Source organism: Opisthocomus hoazin, chromosome 13 (assembly GCF_030867145.1).
Source record: "Opisthocomus hoazin isolate bOpiHoa1 chromosome 13, bOpiHoa1.hap1, whole genome shotgun sequence".
In the NCBI taxonomy this organism is placed as follows: Eukaryota; Metazoa; Chordata; class Aves; order Opisthocomiformes; family Opisthocomidae; genus Opisthocomus; species Opisthocomus hoazin.
In genome coordinates, this window is record NC_134426.1 from 10683836 (window position 1) to 10704437 (window position 20602).

Genomic DNA, 20602 nt, shown 5'->3' on the forward strand with positions numbered 1-20602 from the left:
GCCACCTGGCGTCTCGGTGCGCAGCCAGCGTTTATTTTGGTGGACACCAGCCATCATGGTTGGCACCCACCATTTCTATTGGTGGGCACTTGGCGTTTTGTTTGGCACTTGGCATTTCGTTTGCTGGGCACCCATCATTTATTCTTGAGGGCATGTGATGTTTTAGTCGCCATGTGGTGTTTTGGTGGCCACATGGTGTTTTGGTGGGCAGCCAGGTTTTTTTTTGTTGGGCACGTGGCATTTATTTTGGTTGGCAGGTTGCATTTTGGTGGGCAGCTGGCATTTCTTTTCGTGGGCACCTGGCATCTTGCTATGCAGCCAGCTTTTATTTTGCTGGCCACCTGGCATCTTGGTTGGCACCCACCGTTTCTTTTGGTGGGCACCTGGCATTTTGTTTGCTGGGCACCCATCGCTTATTCTTGTGGGCATGTGGTGTTTTGGTGGCCACATGGCGTTTTTGTGGGCATGCAGGATTTCTTTTGGTGGGCAGCTGACGTCTTTTGCTGGCCACGTGTCATCTTGATGGGCACGTGCAATTTCTTTTGGTGGACACCTGGCATCTTGGTGGGCACCCAGCGTTTCTTTTGATGCCCACATAGCATCTTGACAGGCAACCAGCCTTTATTTGGTGGACACATGGCTTTTTCGTGGCCACCTGGCATCTATGTGCGCACACACTGTTTATTTTGCTGGGTATGTGACATCTAGTTTGCCACCCAGCATCTTGCTGGGCACCCAGTGTATCTTTTGGTGGGCATGTGGCATTTTGGTGGGCACCTGGCATCTTGGTGGGCACCCAGTGTTGATTTTCCTGGGCACATGACTATTTGGTGGCCACCTGACATCTTGGTGGGCATCTGGCATTTATCTGGGTGAGCACATGGCGTTATAGTGACCACCTGGCATCTTTGTGCGCACGCAGCATTAGTTTAGGTGGCCACATTGTGTTTTGGTGGCCACCTGGCATTTCCTTTCGTGGGCCCCTGGCGTATTGGTTGCCACCTGGAATACTGATGAGCAGCAAGCGTTTCTTTTGGTGGCCAGGTGGCATCTTGGTGGGCACCTAGTCTTTATCTTGATGGCCACCTAAATGCTTACCCCGAGTGTTTCACCAGGTGGCGCCCTGGTATTACCTTCACCACCCAGTATTTAATTTGGTGGCCACCTGGCACCTTGGTGGGCACCTGGAGATTCTTTTAATTTACACCTGGTGTTTTGGTGGCCACCTGGTATCTTGGTGGGCACCCAGCACTTCTTGTGGTGTCCATCTGGCATCTTCATAGGGACGCACCATTTATTTTGTTGGGCACATGGTGTTCTTGTGGTCACCTGGCATCTTGGTGGGCACCCAGCTTTATTTTGCTGAGCACCCTGCATCTTGTTGGGCACCCAGCATTTCTTTTGGGTGGGCACATGGCGTCTTGGTGGGCACCCGGTGTTTCTCTTGGCAGACACATGGCATTTTGGTGGTCACCTGGCATCTTGGTGAGCAGCCGGTGTTCCTTTAGGTGGGCACGCAGCATCTTGGTGGGCACCTGGCACTTCTTTTGGTGGCCACATGGCATTTTGGTGGCCACCTGGCATCTTGGTGGGCACTCGGCACTAGTTTTGGTGGGCACGTGGTATTTTTGTGGCCACCTGGCGTCTCGGTGCGCAGCCAGCGTTTATTTTGGTGGACACCAGCCATCATGGTTGGCACCCACCATTTCTATTGGTGGGAACCTGGCATTTTGTTTGGCACTTGGCATTTCGTTTGCTGGGCACCCATCATTTATTCTTGAGGGCATGTGATGTTTTAGTCGCCATGTGGTGTTTTGGTGGCCACATGGTGTTTTGGTGGGCAGCCAGGTTTTCTTTTGTTGGGCACGTGGTATTTATTTTGGTTGGCAGGTTGCATTTTGGTGGGCAGCTGGCATTTCTTTTCGTGGGCACCTGGCATCTTGCTATGCAGCCAGCTTTTATTTTGCTGGCCACCTGGCATCTTGGTTGGCACCCACCGTTTCTTTTGGTGGGCACCTGGCATTTTGTTTGCTGGGCACCCATCGCTTATTCTTGTGGGCATGTGGTGTTTTGGTGGCCACATGGCGTTTTTGTGGGCATGCAGGATTTCTTTTGGTGGGCAGCTGACATGTCTTTTGCTGGCCAGGTGTCATCTTGATGGGCACGTGCAATTTCTTTTGGTGGCCACCTGGCATCTTGGTGGGCACCCAGCGTTTCTTTTGATGCCCACATAGCATCTTGACAGGCAACCAGCCTTTATTTGGTGGACACATGGCTTTTTCGTGGCCACCTGGCATCTATGTGCGCACACACTGTTTATTTTGCTGGGTATGTGACATCTAGTTTGCCACCCAGCATCTTGCTGGGCACCCAGTGTATCTTTTGGTGGGCATGTGGCATTTTGGGTGCCACCTGGAATCTTGCTGGGCACCCAGCATCTATTTTGGAGAGCACCAACATTTGGTAAGGACCCAGCCTTTCTTTTGGTGGGCATGTGGCATTTTGGGTGCCACCTGGCATCTTGCTGGGCACCCAGCATCTATTTTGGAGAGCACCAACATTTGGTAAGGACCCAGCCTTTCTTTTGGTGGGCATGTGGCATTTTGGTGGGCACCTGGCATCTTGGTGGGCACCCAGTGTTGATTTTCCTGGGCACATGACTATTTGGTGGCCACCTGACATCTTGGTGGGCATCTGGCATTTATCTGGGTGAGCACATGGCGTTATAGTGACCACCTGGCATCTTTGTGCGCACGCAGCATTAGTTTAGGTGGCCACATTGTGTTTTGGTGGCCACCTGGCATTTCCTTTCGTGGGCCCCTGGCGTATTGGTTGCCACCTGGAATACTGATGAGCAGCAAGCGTTTAATTTGGTGGCCAGGTGGCATCTTGGTGGGCACCTAGTCTTTATCTTGATGGCCACCTAAATGCTTACCCCGAGTGTTTCACCAGGTGGCGCCCTGGTATTACCTTCACCACCCAGTATTTAATTTGGTGGCCACCTGGCACCTTGGTGGGCACCTGGAGATTCTTTTAATTTACACCTGGTGTTTTGGTGGCCACCTGGTATCTTGGTGGGCACCCAGCACTTCTTGTGGTGTCCATCTGGCATCTTCATAGGGACGCACCATTTATTTTGTTGGGCACATGGTGTTCTTGTGGTCACCTGGCATCTTGGTGGGCACCCAGCTTTATTTTGCTGAGCACCCTGCATCTTGTTGGGCACCCAGCATTTCTTTTGGGTGGGCACATGGCGTCTTGGTGGGCACCCGGTGTTTCTCTTGGCAGACACATGGCATTTTGGTGGTCACCTGGCATCTTGGTGAGCAGCCGGTGTTCCTTTAGGTGGGCACGCAGCATCTTGGTGGGCACCTGGCACTTCTTTTGGTGGCCACATGGCATTTTGGTGGCCACCTGGCATCTTGGTGGGCACTCGGCACTAGTTTTGGTGGGCACGTGGTATTTTTGTGGCCACCTGGCCTCTCGGTGCGCAGCCAGCGTTTATTTTGGTGGACACCAGCCATCATGGTTGGCACCCACCATTTGTATTGGTGGGAACCTGGCATTTTGTTTGGCACTTGGCATTTCGTTTGCTGGGCACCCATCATTTATTCTTGAGGGCATGTGATGTTTTAGTCGCCATGTGGTGTTTTGGTGGCCACATGGTGTTTTGGTGGGCAGCCAGGTTTTCTTTTGTTGGGCACGTGGCATTTATTGTGGTTGGCAGGTTGCATTTTGGTGGGCAGCTGGCATTTCTTTTCGTGGGCACCTGGCATCTTGCTATGCAGCCAGCTTTTATTTTGCTGGCCACCTGGCATCTTGGTTGGCACCCACCGTTTCTTTTGGTGGGCAGCTGGCATTTTGTTTGCTGGGCACCCATCGCTTATTCTTGTGGGCATGTGGTGTTTTGGTGGCCACATGGCGTTTTTGTGGGCATGCAGGATTTCTTTTGGTGGGCAGCTGACATGTCTTTTGCTGGCCAGGTGTCATCTTGATGGGCACGTGCAATTTCTTTTGGTGGCCACCTGGCATCTTGGTGGGCACCCAGCGTTTCTTTTGATGCCCACATAGCATCTTGACAGGCAACCAGCCTTTATTTGGTGGACACATGGCTTTTTCGTGGCCACCTGGCATCTATGTGCGCACACACTGTTTATTTTGCTGGGTATGTGACATCTAGTTTGCCACCCAGCATCTTGCTGGGCACCCAGTGTATCTTTTGGTGGGCATGTGGCATTTTGGGTGCCACCTGGCATCTTGCTGGGCACCCAGCATCTATTTTGGAGAGCACCAACATTTGGTAAGGACCTAGCCTTTCTTTTGGTGTGCATGTGGCATTTTGGTGGGCACCTGGCATCTTGGTGGGCACCCAGTGCTGATTTTCCTGGGCACATGACTATTTGGTGGCCACCTGACATCTTGGTGGGCACCCAGTGTTGATTTTCCTGGGCACATGACTATTTGGTGGCCACCTGACATCTTGGTGGGCATCTGGCATTTATCTGGGTGAGCACATGGCGTTATAGTGACCACCTGGCATCTTTGTGCGCACGCAGCATTAGTTTAGGTGGCCACATTGTGTTTTGGTGGCCACCTGGCATTTCCTTTGGTGGGCCCCTGGCGTATTGGTTGCCACCTGGAATACTGATGAGCAGCAAGCGTTTCTTTTGGTGGCCAGGTGGCATCTTGGTGGGCACCTAGTCTTTATCTTGATGGCCACCTAAATGCTTACCCCGAGTGTTTCACCAGGTGGCGCCCTGGTATTACCTTCACCACCCAGTATTTAATTTGGTGGCCACCTGGCACCTTGGTGGGCACCTGGAGATTCTTTTAATTTACACCTGGTGTTTTGGTGGCCACCTGGTATCTTGGTGGGCACCCAGCACTTCTTGTGGTGTCCATCTGGCATCTTCATAGGGACGCACCATTTATTTTGTTGGGCACATGGTGTTCTTGTGGTCACCTGGCATCTTGGTGGGCACCCAGCTTTATTTTGCTGAGCACCCTGCATCTTGTTGGGCACCCAGCATTTCTTTTGGGTGGGCACATGGCGTCTTGGTGGGCACCCGGTGTTTCTCTTGGCAGACACATGGCATTTTGGTGGTCACCTGGCATCTTGGTGAGCAGCCGGTGTTCCTTTTGGTGGGCACGCAGCATCTTGGTGGGCACCTGGCACTTCTTTTGGTGGCCACATGGCATTTTGGTGGCCACCTGGCATCTTGGTGGGCACCCAGCGTTTCTTTTGATGCCCACATAGCATCTTGACAGGCAACCAGCCTTTATTTGGTGGACACATGGCTTTTTCGTGGCCACCTGGCATCTATGTGCGCACACACTGTTTATTTTGCTGGGTATGTGACATCTAGTTTGCCACCCAGCATCTTGCTGGGCACCCAGTGTATCTTTTGGTGGGCATGTGGCATTTTGGGTGCCACCTGGCATCTTGCTGGGCACCCAGCATCTATTTTGGAGAGCACCAACATTTGGTAAGGACCTAGCCTTTCTTTTGGTGTGCATGTGGCATTTTGGTGGGCACCTGGCATCTTGGTGGGCACCCAGTGCTGATTTTCCTGGGCACATGACTATTTGGTGGCCACCTGACATCTTGGTGGGCATCTGGCATTTATCTGGGTGAGCACATGGCGTTATAGTGACCACCTGGCATCTTTGTGCGCACGCAGCATTAGTTTAGGTGGCCACATTGTGTTTTGGTGGCCACCTGGCATTTCCTTTCGTGGGCCCCTGGCGTATTGGTTGCCACCTGGAATACTGATGAGCAGCAAGCGTTTCTTTTGGTGGCCAGGTGGCATCTTGGTGGGCACCTAGACTTTATCTTGATGGCCACCTAAATGCTTACCCCGAGTGTTTCACCAGGTGGCGCCCTGGTATTACCTTCACCACCCAGTATTTAATTTGGTGGCCACCTGGCACCTTGGTGGGCACCTGGAGATTCTTTTAATTTACACCTGGTGTTTTGGTGGCCACCTGGTATCTTGGTGGGCACCCAGCACTTCTTGTGGTGTCCATCTGGCATCTTCATAGGGACGCACCATTTATTTTGTTGGGCACATGGTGTTCTTGTGGTCACCTGGCATCTTGGTGGGCACCCAGCTTTATTTTGCTGAGCACCCTGCATCTTGTTGGGCACCCAGCATTTCTTTTGGGTGGGCACATGGCGTCTTGGTGGGCACCCGGTGTTTCTCTTGGCAGACACATGGCATTTTGGTGGTCACCTGGCATCTTGGTGAGCAGCCGGTGTTCCTTTTGGTGGGCACGCAGCATCTTGGTGGGCACCTGGCACTTCTTTTGGTGGCCACATGGCATTTTGGTGGCCACCTGGCATCTTGGTGGGCACTCGGCACTAGTTTTGGTGGGCACGTGGTATTTTTGTGGCCACCTGGCCTCTCGGTGCGCAGCCAGCGTTTATTTTGGTGGACACCAGCCATCATGGTTGGCACCCACCATTTCTATTGGTGGGAACCTGGCATTTTGTTTGGCACTTGGCATTTCGTTTGCTGGGCACCCATCATTTATTCTTGAGGGCATGTGATGTTTTAGTCGCCATGTGGTGTTTTGGTGGCCACATGGTGTTTTGGTGGGCAGCCAGGTTTTCTTTTGTTGGGCACGTGGCATTTATTTTGGTTGGCAGGTTGCATTTTGGTGGGCAGCTGGCATTTCTTTTCGTGGGCACCTGGCATCTTGCTATGCAGCCAGCTTTTATTTTGCTGGCCACCTGGCATCTTGGTTGGCACCCACCGTTTCTTTTGGTGGGCAGCTGGCATTTTGTTTGCTGGGCACCCATCGCTTATTCTTGTGGGCATGTGGTGTTTTGGTGGCCACATGGCGTTTTTGTGGGCATGCAGGATTTCTTTTGGTGGGCAGCTGACATGTCTTTTGCTGGCCAGGTGTCATCTTGATGGGCACGTGCAATTTCTTTTGGTGGACACCTGGCATCTTGGTGGGCACCCAGCGTTTCTTTTGATGCCCACATAGCATCTTGACAGGCAACCAGCCTTTATTTGGTGGACACATGGCTTTTTCGTGGCCACCTGGCATCTATGTGCGCACACACTGTTTATTTTGCTGGGTATGTGACATCTAGTTTGCCACCCAGCATCTTGCTGGGCACCCAGTGTATCTTTTGGTGGGCATGTGGCATTTTGGGTGCCACCTGGCATCTTGCTGGGCACCCAGCATCTATTTTGGAGAGCACCAACATTTGGTAAGGACCCAGCCTTTCTTTTGGTGTGCATGTGGCATTTTGGTGGGCACCTGGCATCTTGGTGGGCACCCAGTGCTGATTTTCCTGGGCACATGACTATTTGGTGGCCACCTGACATCTTGGTGGGCATCTGGCATTTATCTGGGTGAGCACATGGCGTTATAGTGACCACCTGGCATCTTTGTGCGCACGCAGCATTAGTTTAGGTGGCCACATTGTGTTTTGGTGGCCACCTGGCATTTCCTTTCGTGGGCCCCTGGCGTATTGGTTGCCACCTGGAATACTGATGAGCAGCAAGCGTTTCTTTTGGTGGCCAGGTGGCATCTTGGTGGGCACCTAGACTTTATCTTGATGGCCACCTAAATGCTTACCCCGAGTGTTTCACCAGGTGGCGCCCTGGTATTACCTTCACCACCCAGTATTTAATTTGGTGGCCACCTGGCACCTTGGTGGGCACCTGGAGATTCTTTTAATTTACACCTGGTGTTTTGGTGGCCACCTGGTATCTTGGTGGGCACCCAGCACTTCTTGTGGTGTCCATCTGGCATCTTCATAGGGACGCACCATTTATTTTGTTGGGCACATGGTGTTCTTGTGGTCACCTGGCATCTTGGTGGGCACCCAGCTTTATTTTGCTGAGCACCCTGCATCTTGTTGGGCACCCAGCATTTCTTTTGGGTGGGCACATGGCGTCTTGGTGGGCACCCGGTGTTTCTCTTGGCAGACACATGGCATTTTGGTGGTCACCTGGCATCTTGGTGAGCAGCCGGTGTTCCTTTAGGTGGGCACGCAGCATCTTGGTGGGCACCTGGCACTTGTTTTGGTGGCCACATGGCATTTTGGTGGCCACCTGGCATCTTGGTGGGCACTCGGCACTAGTTTTGGTGGGCACGTGGTATTTTTGTGGCCACCTGGCGTCTCGGTGCGCAGCCAGCGTTTATTTTGGTGGACACCAGCCATCATGGTTGGCACCCACCATTTCTATTGGTGGGAACCTGGCATTTTGTTTGGCACTTGGCATTTCGTTTGCTGGGCACCCATCATTTATTCTTGAGGGCATGTGATGTTTTAGTCGCCATGTGGTGTTTTGGTGGCCACATGGTGTTTTGGTGGGCAGCCAGGTTTTCTTTTGTTGGGCACGTGGCATTTATTTTGGTTGGCAGGTTGCATTTTGGTGGGCAGCTGGCATTTCTTTTCGTGGGCACCTGGCATCTTGCTATGCAGCCAGCTTTTATTTTGCTGGCCACCTGGCATCTTGGTTGGCACCCACCGTTTCTTTTGGTGGGCAGCTGGCATTTTGTTTGCTGGGCACCCATCGCTTATTCTTGTGGGCATGTGGTGTTTTGGTGGCCACATGGCGTTTTTGTGGGCATGCAGGATTTCTTTTGGTGGGCAGCTGACATGTCTTTTGCTGGCCAGGTGTCATCTTGATGGGCACGTGCAATTTCTTTTGGTGGACACCTGGCATCTTGGTGGGCACCCAGCGTTTCTTTTGATGCCCACATAGCATCTTGACAGGCAACCAGCCTTTATTTGGTGGACACATGGCTTTTTCGTGGCCACCTGGCATCTATGTGCGCACACACTGTTTATTTTGCTGGGTATGTGACATCTAGTTTGCCACCCAGCATCTTGCTGGGCACCCAGTGTATCTTTTGGTGGGCATGTGGCATTTTGGGTGCCACCTGGCATCTTGCTGGGCACCCAGCATCTATTTTGGAGAGCACCAACATTTGGTAAGGACCCAGCCTTTCTTTTGGTGTGCATGTGGCATTTTGGTGGGCACCTGGCATCTTGGTGGGCACCCAGTGCTGATTTTCCTGGGCACATGACTATTTGGTGGCCACCTGACATCTTGGTGGGCATCTGGCATTTATCTGGGTGAGCACATGGCGTTATAGTGACCACCTGGCATCTTTGTGCGCACGCAGCATTAGTTTAGGTGGCCACATTGTGTTTTGGTGGCCACCTGGCATTTCCTTTCGTGGGCCCCTGGCGTATTGGTTGCCACCTGGAATACTGATGAGCAGCAAGCGTTTCTTTTGGTGGCCAGGTGGCATCTTGGTGGGCACCTAGACTTTATCTTGATGGCCACCTAAATGCTTACCCCGAGTGTTTCACCAGGTGGCGCCCTGGTATTACCTTCACCACCCAGTATTTAATTTGGTGGCCACCTGGCACCTTGGTGGGCACCTCGAGATTCTTTTAATTTACACCTGGTGTTTTGGTGGCCACCTGGTATCTTGGTGGGCACCCAGCACTTCTTGTGGTGTCCATCTGGCATCTTCATAGGGACGCACCATTTATTTTGTTGGGCACATGGTGTTCTTGTGGTCACCTGGCATCTTGGTGGGCACCCAGCTTTATTTTGCTGAGCACCCTGCATCTTGTTGGGCACCCAGCATTTCTTTTGGGTGGGCACATGGCGTCTTGGTGGGCACCCGGTGTTTCTCTTGGCAGACACATGGCATTTTGGTGGTCACCTGGCATCTTGGTGAGCAGCCGGTGTTCCTTTAGGTGGGCACGCAGCATCTTGGTGGGCACCTGGCACTTGTTTTGGTGGCCACATGGCATTTTGGTGGCCACCTGGCATCTTGGTGGGCACTCGGCACTAGTTTTGGTGGGCACGTGGTATTTTTGTGGCCACCTGGCGTCTCGGTGCGCAGCCAGCGTTTATTTTGGTGGACACCAGCCATCATGGTTGGCACCCACCATTTCTATTGGTGGGAACCTGGCATTTTGTTTGGCACTTGGCATTTCGTTTGCTGGGCACCCATCATTTATTCTTGAGGGCATGTGATGTTTTAGTCGCCATGTGGTGTTTTGGTGGCCACATGGTGTTTTGGTGGGCAGCCAGGTTTTCTTTTGTTGGGCACGTGGCATTTATTTTGGTTGGCAGGTTGCATTTTGGTGGGCAGCTGGCATTTCTTTTCGTGGGCACCTGGCATCTTGCTATGCAGCCAGCTTTTATTTTGCTGGCCACCTGGCATCTTGGTTGGCACCCACCGTTTCTTTTGGTGGGCAGCTGGCATTTTGTTTGCTGGGCACCCATCGCTTATTCTTGTGGGCATGTGGTGTTTTGGTGGCCACATGGCGTTTTTGTGGGCATGCAGGATTTCTTTTGGTGGGCAGCTGACATGTCTTTTGCTGGCCACGTGTCATCTTGATGGGCACGTGCAATTTCTTTTGGTGGCCACCTGGCATCTTGGTGGGCACCCAGCGTTTCTTTTGATGCCCACATAGCATCTTGACAGGCAACCAGCCTTTATTTGGTGGACACATGGCTTTTTCGTGGCCACCTGGCATCTATGTGCGCACACACTGTTTATTTTGCTGGGTATGTGACATCTAGTTTGCCACCCAGCATCTTGCTGGGCACCCAGTGTATCTTTTGGTGGGCATGTGGCATTTTGGGTGCCACCTGGCATCTTGCTGGGCACCCAGCATCTATTTTGGAGAGCACCAACATTTGGTGAGGACCCAGCCTTTCTTTTGGTGGGCATGTGGCATTTTGGTGGGCACCTGGCATCTTGCTGCGCACCCAGTGCTGATTTTCCTGGGCACATGACTATTTGGTGGCCACCTGACATCTTGGTGGGCATCTGGCATTTATCTGGGTGAGCACATGGCGTTATAGTGACCACCTGGCATCTTTGTGCGCACGCAGCATTAGTTTAGGTGGCCACATTGTGTTTTGGTGGCCACCTGGCATTTCCTTTCGTGGGCCCCTGGCGTATTGGTTGCCACCTGGAATACTGATGAGCAGCAAGCGTTTCTTTTGGTGGCCAGGTGGCATCTTGGTGGGCACCTAGTCTTTATCTTGATGGCCACCTAAATGCTTACCCCGAGTGTTTCACCAGGTGGCGCCCTGGTATTACCTTCACCACCCAGTATTTAATTTGGTGGCCACCTGGCACCTTGGTGGGCACCTGGAGATTCTTTTAATTTACACCTGGTGTTTTGGTGGCCACCTGGTATCTTGGTGGGCACCCAGCACTTCTTGTGGTGTCCATCTGGCATCTTCATAGGGACGCACCATTTATTTTGTTGGGCACATGGTGTTCTTGTGGTCACCTGGCATCTTGGTGGGCACCCAGCTTTGTTTTGCTGAGCACCCTGCATCTTGTTGGGCACCCAGCATTTCTTTTGTGTGGGCACATGGCGTCTTGGTGGGCACCCGGTGTTTCTCTTGGCAGACACATGGCATTTTGGTGGTCACCTGGCATCTTGGTGAGCAGCCGGTGTTCCTTTAGGTGGGCACGCAGCATCTTGGTGGGCACCTGGCACTTCTTTTGGTAGCCACATGGCATTTTGGTGGCCACCTGGCATCTTGGTGGGCACTCGGCACTAGTTTTGGTGGGCACGTGGTATTTTTGTGGCCACCTGGCGTCTCGGTGCGCAGCCAGCGTTTATTTTGGTGGACACCAGCCATCATGGTTGGCACCCACCATTTCTATTGGTGGGAACCTGGCATTTTGTTTGGCACTTGGCATTTCGTTTGCTGGGCACCCATCATTTATTCTTGAGGGCATGTGATGTTTTAGTCGCCATGTGGTGTTTTGGTGGCCACATGGTGTTTTGGTGGGCAGCCAGGTTTTCTTTTGTTGGGCACGTGGCATTTATTTTGGTTGGCAGGTTGCATTTTGGTGGGCAGCTGGCATTTCTTTTCGTGGGCACCTGGCATCTTGCTATGCAGCCAGTTTTTATTTTGCTGGCCACCTGGCATCTTGGTTGGCACCCACCGTTTCTTTTGGTGGGCAGCTGGCATTTTGTTTGCTGGGCACCCATCGCTTATTCTTGTGGGCATGTGGTGTTTTGGTGGCCACATGGCGTTTTTGTGGGCATGCAGGATTTCTTTTGGTGGGCAGCTGACATGTCTTTTGCTGGCCACGTGTCATCTTGATGGGCACGTGCAATTTCTTTTGGTGGCCACCTGGCATCTTGGTGGGCACCCAGCGTTTCTTTTGATGCCCACATAGCATCTTGACAGGCAACCAGCCTTTATTTGGTGGACACATGGCTTTTTCGTGGCCACCTGGCATCTATGTGCGCACACACTGTTTATTTTGCTGGGTATGTGACATCTAGTTTGCCACCCAGCATCTTGCTGGGCACCCAGTGTATCTTTTGGTGGGCATGTGGCATTTTGGGTGCCACCTGGCATCTTGCTGGGCACCCAGCATCTATTTTGGAGAGCACCAACATTTGGTGAGGACCCAGCCTTTCTTTTGGTGTGCATGTGGCATTTTGGTGGGCACCTGGCATCTTGGTGGGCACCCAGTGCTGATTTTCCTGGGCACATGACTATTTGGTGGCCACCTGACATCTTGGTGGGCATCTGGCATTTATCTGGGTGAGCACATGGCGTTATAGTGACCACCTGGCATCTTTGTGCGCACGCAGCATTAGTTTAGGTGGCCACATTGTGTTTTGGTGGCCACCTGGCATTTCCTTTCGTGGGCCCCTGGCGTATTGGTTGCCACCTGGAATACTGATGAGCAGCAAGCGTTTCTTTTGGTGGCCAGGTGGCATCTTGGTGGGCACCTAGTCTTTATCTTGATGGCCACCTAAATGCTTACCCCGAGTGTTTCACCAGGTGGCGCCCTGGTATTACCTTCACCACCCAGTATTTAATTTGGTGGCCACCTGGCACCTTGGTGGGCACCTGGAGATTCTTTTAATTTACACCTGGTGTTTTGGTGGCCACCTGGTATCTTGGTGGGCACCCAGCACTTCTTGTGGTGTCCATCTGGCATCTTCATAGGGACACACCATTTATTTTGTTGGGCACATGGTGTTCTTGTGGTCACCTGGCATCTTGGTGGGCACCCAGCTTTATTTTGCTGAGCACCCTGCATCTTGTTGGGCACCCAGCATTTCTTTTGTGTGGGCACATGGCGTCTTGGTGGGCACCCGGTGTTTCTCTTGGCAGACACATGGCATTTTGGTGGTCACCTGGCATCTTGGTGAGCAGCCGGTGTTCCTTTTGGTGGGCACGCAGCATCTTGGTGGGCACCTGGCACTTCTTTTGGTGGCCACATGGCATTTTGGTGGCCACCTGGCATCTTGGTGGGCACTCGGCACTAGTTTTGGTGGGCACGTGGTATTTTTGTGGCCACCTGGCGTCTCGGTGCGCAGCCAGCGTTTATTTTGGTGGACACCAGCCATCATGGTTGGCACCCACCATTTCTATTGGTGGGAACCTGGCATTTTGTTTGGCACTTGGCATTTCGTTTGCTGGGCACCCATCATTTATTCTTGAGGGCATGTGATGTTTTAGTCGCCATGTGGTGTTTTGGTGGCCACATGGTGTTTTGGTGGGCAGCCAGGTTTTCTTTTGTTGGGCACGTGGCATTTATTTTGGTTGGCAGGTTGCATTTTGGTGGGCAGCTGGCATTTCTTTTCGTGGGCACCTGGCATCTTGCTATGCAGCCAGTTTTTATTTTGCTGGCCACCTGGCATCTTGGTTGGCACCCACCGTTTCTTTTGGTGGGCAGCTGGCATTTTGTTTGCTGGGCACCCATCGCTTATTCTTGTGGGCATGTGGTGTTTTGGTGGCCACATGGCGTTTTTGTGGGCATGCAGGATTTCTTTTGGTGGGCAGCTGACATGTCTTTTGCTGGCCACGTGTCATCTTGATGGGCACGTGCAATTTCTTTTGGTGGACACCTGGCATCTTGGTGGGCACCCAGCGTTTCTTTTGATGCCCACATAGCATCTTGACAGGCAACCAGCCTTTATTTGGTGGACACATGGCTTTTTCGTGGCCACCTGGCATCTATGTGCGCACACACTGTTTATTTTGCTGGGTATGTGACATCTAGTTTGCCACCCAGCATCTTGCTGGGCACCCAGTGTATCTTTTGGTGGGCATGTGGCATTTTGGGTGCCACCTGGCATCTTGCTGGGCACCCAGCATCTATTTTGGAGAGCACCAACATTTGGTGAGGACCCAGCCTTTCTTTTGGTGTGCATGTGGCATTTTGGTGGGCACCTGGCATCTTGGTGGGCACCCAGTGCTGATTTTCCTGGGCACATGACTATTTGGTGGCCACCTGACATCTTGGTGGGCATCTGGCATTTATCTGGGTGAGCACATGGCGTTATAGTGACCACCTGGCATCTTTGTGCGCACGCAGCATTAGTTTAGGTGGCCACATTGTGTTTTGGTGGCCACCTGGCATTTCCTTTCGTGGGCCCCTGGCGTATTGGTTGCCACCTGGAATACTGATGAGCAGCAAGCGTTTCTTTTGGTGGCCAGGTGGCATCTTGGTGGGCACCTAGTCTTTATCTTGATGGCCACCTAAATGCTTACCCCGAGTGTTTCACCAGGTGGCGCCCTGGTATTACCTTCACCACCCAGTATTTAATTTGGTGGCCACCTGGCACCTTGGTGGGCACCTCGAGATTCTTTTAATTTACACCTGGTGTTTTGGTGGCCACCTGGTATCTTGGTGGGCACCCAGCACTTCTTGTGGTGTCCATCTGGCATCTTCATAGGGACGCACCATTTATTTTGTTGGGCACATGGTGTTCTTGTGGTCACCTGGCATCTTGGTGGGCACCCAGCTTTATTTTGCTGAGCACCCTGCATCTTGTTGGGCACCCAGCATTTCTTTTGTGTGGGCACATGGCGTCTTGGTGGGCACCCGGTGTTTCTCTTGGCAGACACATGGCATTTTGGTGGTCACCTGGCATCTTGGTGAGCAGCCGGTGTTCCTTTAGGTGGGCACGCAGCATCTTGGTGGGCACCTGGCACTTCTTTTGGTGGCCACATGGCATTTTGGTGGCCACCTGGCATCTTGGTGGGCACTCGGCACTAGTTTTGGTGGGCACGTGGTATTTTTGTGGCCACCTGGCCTCTCGGTGCGCAGCCAGCGTTTATTTTGGTGGACACCAGCCATCATGGTTGGCACCCACCATTTCAATTGGTGGGAACCTGGCATTTTGTTTGGCACTTGGCATTTCGTTTGCTGGGCACCCATCATTTATTCTTGAGGGCATGTGATGTTTTAGTCGCCATGTGGTGTTTTGGTGGCCACATGGTGTTTTGGTGGGCAGCCAGGTTTTCTTTTGTTGGGCACGTGGCATTTATTTTGGTTGGCAGGTTGCATTTTGGTGGGCAGCTGGCATTTCTTTTCGTGGGCACCTGGCATCTTGCTATGCAGCCAGTTTTTATTTTGCTGGCCACCTGGCATCTTGGTTGGCACCCACCGTTTCTTTTGGTGGGCAGCTGGCATTTTGTTTGCTGGGCACCCATCGCTTATTCTTGTGGGCATGTGGTGTTTTGGTGGCCACATGGCGTTTTTGTGGGCATGCAGGATTTCTTTTGGTGGGCAGCTGACATGTCTTTTGCTGGCCACGTGTCATCTTGATGGGCACGTGCAATTTCTTTTGGTGGACACCTGGCATCTTGGTGGGCACCCAGCGTTTCTTTTGATGCCCACATAGCATCTTGACAGGCAACCAGCCTTTATTTGGTGGACACATGGCTTTTTCGTGGCCACCTGGCATCTATGTGCGCACACACTGTTTATTTTGCTGGGTATGTGACATCTAGTTTGCCACCCAGCATCTTGCTGGGCACCCAGTGTATCTTTTGGTGGGCATGTGGCATTTTGGGTGCCACCTGGCATCTTGCTGGGCACCCAGCATCTATTTTGGAGAGCACCAACATTTGGTGAGGACCCAGCCTTTCTTTTGGTGTGCATGTGGCATTTTGGTGGGCACCTGGCATCTTGGTGGGCACCCAGTGCTGATTTTCCTGGGCACATGACTATTTGGTGGCCACCTGACATCTTGGTGGGCATCTGGCATTTATCTGGGTGAGCACATGGCGTTATAGTGACCACCTGGCATCTTTGTGCGCACGCAGCATTAGTTTAGGTGGCCACATTGTGTTTTGGTGGCCACCTGGCATTTCCTTTCGTGGGCCCCTGGCGTATTGGTTGCCACCTGGAATACTGATGAGCAGCAAGCGTTTCTTTTGGTGGCCAGGTGGCATCTTGGTGGGCACCTAGTCTTTATCTTGATGGCCACCTAAATGCTTACCCCGAGTGTTTCACCAGGTGGCGCCCTGGTATTACCTTCACCACCCAGTATTTAATTTGGTGGCCACCTGGCACCTTGGTGGGCACCTGGAGATTCTTTTAATTTACACCTGGTGTTTTGGTGGCCACCTGGTATCTTGGTGGGCACCCAGCACTTCTTGTGGTGTCCATCTGGCATCTTCATAGGGACGCACCATTTATTTTGTTGGGCACATGGTGTTCTTGTGGTCACCTGGCATCTTGGTGGGCACCCAGCTTTATTTTGCTGAGCACCCTGCATCTTGTTGGGCACCCAGCATTTCTTTTGGGTGGGCACATGGCGTCTTGGTGGGCACCCGGTGTTTCTCTTGGCAGACACATGGCATTTTGGTGGTCACCTGGCATCTTGGTGAGCAGCCGGTGTTCCTTTTGGTGGGCACGCAGCATCTTGGTGGGCACCTGGCACTTCTTTTGGTGGCCACATGGCATTTTGGTGGCCACCTGGCATCTTGGTGGGCACTCGGCACTAGTTTTGGTGGGCACGTGGTATTTTTGTGGCCACCTGGCCTCTCGGTGCGCAGCCAGCGTTTATTTTGGTGGACACCAGCCATCATGGTTGGCACCCACCATTTGTATTGGTGGGAACCTGGCATTTTGTTTGGCACTTGGCATTTCGTTTGCTGGGCACCCATCATTTATTCTTGAGGGCATGTGATGTTTTAGTCGCCATGTGGTGTTTTGGTGGCCACATGGTGTTTTGGTGGGCAGCCAGGTTTTCTTTTGTTGGGCACGTGGCATTTATTGTGGTTGGCAGGTTGCATTTTGGTGGGCAGCTGGCATTTCTTTTCGTGGGCACCTGGCATCTTGCTATGCAGCCAGCTTTTATTTTGCTGGCCACCTGGCATCTTGGTTGGCACCCACCGTTTCTTTTGGTGGGCAGCTGGCATTTTGTTTGCTGGGCACCCATCGCTTATTCTTGTGGGCATGTGGTGTTTTGGTGGCCACATGGCGTTTTTGTGGGCATGCAGGATTTCTTTTGGTGGGCAGCTGACATGTCTTTTGCTGGCCACGTGTCATCTTGATGGGCACGTGCAATTTCTTTTGGTGGACACCTGGCATCTTGGTGGGCACCCAGCGTTTCTTTTGATGCCCACATAGCATCTTGACAGGCAACCAGCCTTTATTTGGTGGACACATGGCTTTTTCGTGGCCACCTGGCATCTATGTGCGCACACACTGTTTATTTTGCTGGGTATGTGACATCTAGTTTGCCACCCAGCATCTTGCTGGGCACCCAGTGTATCTTTTGGTGGGCATGTGGCATTTTGGGTGCCACCTGGCATCTTGCTGGGCACCCAGCATCTGTTTTGGAGAGCACCAACATTTGGTAAGGACCTAGCCTTTCTTTTGGTGTGCATGTGGCATTTTGGTGGGCACCTGGCATCTTGGTGGGCACCCAGTGCTGATTTTCCTGGGCACATGACTATTTGGTGGCCACCTGACATCTTGGTGGGCACCCAGTGTTGATTTTCCTGGGCACATGACTATTTGGTGGCCACCTGACATCTTGGTGGGCATCTGGCATTTATCTGGGTGAGCACATGGCGTTATAGTGACCACCTGGCATCTTTGTGCGCACGCAGCATTAGTTTAGGTGGCCACATTGTGTTTTGGTGGCCACCTGGCATTTCCTTTGGTGGGCCCCTGGCGTATTGGTTGCCACCTGGAATACTGATGAGCAGCAAGCGTTTCTTTTGGTGGCCAGGTGGCATCTTGGTGGGCACCTAGTCTTTATCTTGATGGCCACCTAAATGCTTACCCCGAGTGTTTCACCAGGTGGCGCCCTGGTATTACCTTCACCACCCAGTATTTAATTTGGTGGCCACCTGGCACCTTGGTGGGCACCTGGAGATTCTTTTAATTTACACCTGGTGTTTTGGTGGCCACCTGGTATCTTGGTGGGCACCCAGCACTTCTTGTGGTGTCCATCTGGCATCTTCATAGGGACGCACCATTTATTTTGTTGGGCACATGGTGTTCTTGTGGTCACCTGGCATCTTGGTGGGCACCCAGCTTTATTTTGCTGAGCACCCTGCATCTTGTTGGGCACCCAGCATTTCTTTTGGGTGGGCACATGGCGTCTTGGTGGGCACCCGGTGTTTCTCTTGGCAGACACATGGCATTTTGGTGGTCACCTGGCATCTTGGTGAGCAGCCGGTGTTCCTTTTGGTGGGCACGCAGCATCTTGGTGGGCACCTGGCACTTCTTTTGGTGGCCACATGGCATTTTGGTGGCCACCTGGCATCTTGGTGGGCACTCGGCACTAGTTTTGGTGGGCACGTGGTATTTTTGTGGCCACCTGGCGTCTCGGTGCGCAGCCAGCGTTTATTTTGGTGGACACCAGCCATCATGGTTGGCACCCACCATTTGTATTGGTGGGAACCTGGCATTTTGTTTGGCACTTGGCATTTCGTTTGCTGGGCACCCATCATTTATTCTTGAGGGCATGTGATTTTCTTGAGTGGAAGAAAAAGTGGAAGAAAAAGTGATTTTCTTGAGTGGAAGAAAAGAAGGTTATCAGGAGTAGTCAGCATGGATTCACCAAGGGGAAATCATGCCTGACCAATCTGATAGCTTTCTATGATGACATGACTGGCTGGGTAGACGAAGGGAGAGCTGTGGATGTTATCTACCTTGACTTCAGCAAGGCTTTCGACACAGTCTCCCATGATATCCTCCTGGGGAAGCTGAGGAAGTGTGGGCTGGATGAGTGGTCGGTGAAGTGGATAGAGAACTGGCTGAATGGCAGAACTCAGAGGGTTGTCATCAGGGGCGCTGAGTCTAGTTGGAGGCTGGTGACAAGTGGTGTCCCTCAGGGGTCAGTACTGGGCCCAGTCTTGTTTAACTTCTTCATCAACGACCTGGATGAAGAGACTGAGTGTACCCTCAGCAAGTTTGCTGACGACACCAAACTGGGAGGTGTGGTAGATACACCGGAAGGCTGTGCTGCCATTCAGCGTGACCTGGATAGGCTGGAGAGCTGGGCAGAGAGGAACCTGATGAGGTTCAACAAGGGCAAGTGCAGGGTCCTGCACCTGGGGAGGAACAACCTCATGCACCAGTACAGGCTTGGGGTGGACCTGCTGGAGAGCAGCTCTGCAGAGAGGGACCTGGGTGTCCTGGTGGACGACAGGTTAACTATGAGCCAGCAGTGTGCCCTGGCTGCCAAGAAGGCCAATGGGATCCTGGGGTGCATCAAGAAGAGTGTGGCCAGCAGGACAAGGGAGGTTCTCCTTCCCCTCTACACTACCCTGGTGAGGCCTCATCTGGAGTACTGTGTCCAGTTCTGGGCTCCCCAGTTCAAGAAGGATGAAGAGCTACTGGAGAGAGTCCAGCGGAGGGCTACAAGGATGGTGAGGGGACTGGAGCATCTCCACTACGAGGAGAGGTTGAGGGAACTGGGCTTGTTCAGCCTGAAGAAGAGAAGGCTGCGAGGGGACCTTATAAATGCCTACAAATATCTGAAGGGTGGGTGTCAGGAGGATGGGGCCAAGCTCTTTTCAGTGGTGCCCAGTGACAGGACAAGGGGTAATGGGCACAAACTGAGGCACAGGAAGTTCCGTCTGAACATGAGGAGGAACTTCTTCTCTCTGAGGGTGACGGAGCACTGGAACAGGCTGCCCAGGGAGGTTGTGGAGTCTCCTTCTCTGGAGATATTCAAGACCCGCCTGGACAAGGTCCTGTGCAGCCTGCTGTAGGTGACCCTGCTTCGGCGGGGGGGTTGGACTAGATGACCCACAGAGGTCCCTTCCAACCCCTACTATTCTGTGATTCTGTGATTCTGTGATTCTGTGATGTTTTAGTCGCCATGTGGTGTTTTGGTGGCCACATGGTGTTTTGGTGGGCAGCCAGGTTTTCTTTTGTTGGGCACGTGGCATTTATTTTGGTTGGCAGGTTGCATTTTGGTGGGCAGCTGGCATTTCTTTTCGTGGGCACCTGGCATCTTGCTATGCAGCCAGCTTTTATTTTGCTGGCCACCTGGCATCTTGGTTGGCACCCACCGTTTCTTTTGGTGGGCAGCTGGCATTTTGTTTGCTGGGCACCCATCGCTTATTCTTGTGGGCATGTGGTGTTTTGGTGGCCACATGGCGTTTTTGTGGGCATGCAGGATTTCTTTTGGTGGGCAGCTGACATGTCTTTTGCTGGCCAGGTGTCATCTTGATGGGCACGTGCAATTTCTTTTGGTGGACACCTGGCATCTTGGTGGGCACCCAGCGTTTCTTTTGATGCCCACATAGCATCTTGACAGGCAACCAGCCTTTATTTGGTGGACACATGGCTTTTTCGTGGC